The sequence below is a fragment of the Austrofundulus limnaeus genome, unplaced genomic scaffold (assembly GCF_001266775.1).
Source record: "Austrofundulus limnaeus strain Quisiro unplaced genomic scaffold, Austrofundulus_limnaeus-1.0 Scaffold630, whole genome shotgun sequence".
NCBI lineage: Eukaryota > Metazoa > Chordata > Actinopteri > Cyprinodontiformes > Rivulidae > Austrofundulus > Austrofundulus limnaeus.
In genome coordinates, this window is record NW_013953032.1 from 60,626 (window position 1) to 63,637 (window position 3,012).

Consider the following 3,012-nt stretch of genomic DNA (forward strand, 5'->3'; position numbering starts at 1 on the left):
CAGAGGGACACCAGAGTCCCAACACAGAGGGACACCAGAGTCCCAACACAGAGGGACATCAGAGTCCAAACACAGAGGGACACCAGTGTCCCAACACAGAGGGACACAAGAGTCTCAACACAGAGGGTCATCAGAGTCCAAACACAGAGGGACACCAGAGTCCAAACACAGAGGGACATCAGAGTCCCAACACAGAGGGACACCAGAGTCCAAACACAGAGGGACATCAGAGTCCCACCACAGAGGGACATCAGAGTCCAAACACAGAGGGACACCAGAGTCCAAACACAGAGGGACATCAGAGTCCAAACACAGAGGGACACCAGAGTCCAAACACAGAGGGACACCAGAGTCCCAACACAGAGGGACACAAGAGTCTCAACACTGAGACACTAGAGTCCAAACACAGAGGGACACCAGAGTCCCAAACACAGAGGGACACCAGAGTCCAAACACAGAGGGACACCAGAGTCCCAACACAGAGGGACACAAGAGTCTCAACACTGAGACACTAGAGTCCCAACACAGAGAGACACCAGAGTCCCAACACAGAGGGACATCAGAGTCCAAACACAGAGGGACACCAGAGTCCCAAACACAGAGGGACACCAGAGTCCAAACACAGAGGGACAACAGAGTCCCAAACACAGAGGGACAACAGAGTCCCAAACACAGAGGGACAACAGAGTCCCAAACACAGAGGGACACCAGAGTCCCAACACAGAGGGACACAAGAGTCTCAACACTGAGACACTAGAGTCCAAACACACAGAGACACAAGAGTCCCAACACAGAGGGACACAAGAGTCTACGTAAATCAATGAGAAGTGAAACTAAATTCCAGACCTAACTTGATGTTGCTTCAGACAAGAAAACTTCTCATTCAAGACAAAATCCTGTGATTCAAGCATTAAGAGCGTAAGAACAAAAATAAATCACTTGACACAATTAAAACCATTAAAATTGTAACATTTGATAAACATTCATATAGTACATTAATCATTTCAGAGAGCAAACTGAGGTATTGAATATTCCTGGACCTTGAATGAGACTCAAACCTGGACCTGCTTGCTGTGAGGGAACTAACTTCCCACCATGGTGCTCACAGTGAACACTTTAAAATAACAAAAATTGTGGAAATGTTTTCTCTTTCATTGTGATGTTTGTTTCCAAACTATGATGAAATGTCCCTGTATTTACCTCTTCAGACATGAGACACTGCAGGTGGAGAGCGGGCAGCTATGTGAGGTGCCCAGGGAGGTGTTGCTCATGGACAACACATCTGGACATGGTGGAGAATCAAACTTGTGATTGGTTCCGTTTGTTGCCCTACCCTTCTAACTAACATCTCCAAAGTTCACTTTAAAACTGAAAGAGTGTGAATAAAAATAAAGTTGGATTAGAACGTAGTCTTGATGTTAAAGTAAACAAGCTGTCGTCTCCAGCCTCAGACTTAATGCAGACCTGAGATTCTGTCTGAACGCTGATGTTCTTCATTAAAGCTCCATGTTCTGTGTGCTCAGAGCCACGTCTCTTCACTCTGTCATGTTCACTGGATGTCAGGATTAGTTCCATGAAAACTCGGGAGGTTCAGTTTCTGCTGCCTCCTCAGCAGACAGAGAACCTTCACTGCAAAAAAAACTCACATCAGTACTTCTAAAAAACATAAAACGACTTGGTGTATTTGTGTGAAGGAAAGAGCGTCCCTGTTAAGTTGTGACAGGGAGGAGATGCTGCAAAATGACACCAGACATTTATGGGATGTAGGGTGACAGATGTGCAACGATGCCATCTGCAAATTGGATTCTTCCTTCCTCTGGTGTCTCCATCAGTCACTGTTAAACATTGATCTTTCATTCCCTTTCATTAAAGAAACTTCACTGATGTTGGGGCCTTGGGGGTGAAAATGCTGCACTTCAGTTGTGAAGAACCCAACACAGCACCTAACTGTGCAGTAAAGAGTGTACTCAGCTTTATTTTCCAGTCGTTTACTTTGTTTTTCTGTCGTTACTGTTGGTCCCTACACAGCATTTATTTAAACTAACTGGACTTTAAAAACAGGAAGTGTTGCAACTTTAATTCTCAAACCTTATCAGAGTAGTTTGTAGAAATGAAAGAAGTCACACAGCCACATAAATGCAAACTGCCTTTTAGTTGAAGCTCTGAGCAGTAAACTGAGGTGAGTCATGAGACTCTGAGGAATGTCATCCCACGCTAAAAACAGTACGACTCATGTAGAAAGCAGAGGTTTGAAGAAGAAGCCTGAGACACACAGACAGATGTGTTTGTAGACTGACATACAGTAACTTCACATCAGTAAATGAAAATCAATCCTTACTTTTGAATTTTGGAACAAAAAATCAAAAATCAGACTGATAAAACAGGCCTTGACATGAAAGAACTTCATATTTAAGCTTGTTTTTTTTTAGACATGAGTGATTTCTGTCTTGTTGACACACAAAGCTTCAGAGAGAATGTCCTTTGGGCAGGTGAGACAAAACTGGAGGTCTGGTCTGGAGATTCTGTTCAAAGTACAAAGAAATCACAAGACCATCGAAGCATTCTGGAGGGAAATGTTTCGCACAGAGTCAGAAAACTTGGTCTCCGTCACAGGCAATGGGTCCAACAGGATAATGAGCCAAAATACAGCTAAAAACACCAAGCAATGGATCAGAACCAAACACTGGACTATTCTGAAGTGTCTTCAGCCTCATTCATAAGACGGCTCAGTCTGGACTGATGCGTGTTCTGTCCTCTAAACCAGTGGTTCCCAAACTTTTTATCTTCTGACCCACAAAATATCCATGGCAAAAACTTGTGACCCCAAATATTACTGGTCTGAGTACACAAACTTTGTTAATAACCCTAAAAACACAGGCTTTCTGACAATCTAAACAGCTTGTACACAAATATACGTAAATACTTGTTTATACTTGTTTTGCATTTTTGTAATAATTATAGGAAAAATATTACATCAGCAATTATTTTATTACCCTTTAAATTGATTTCTGG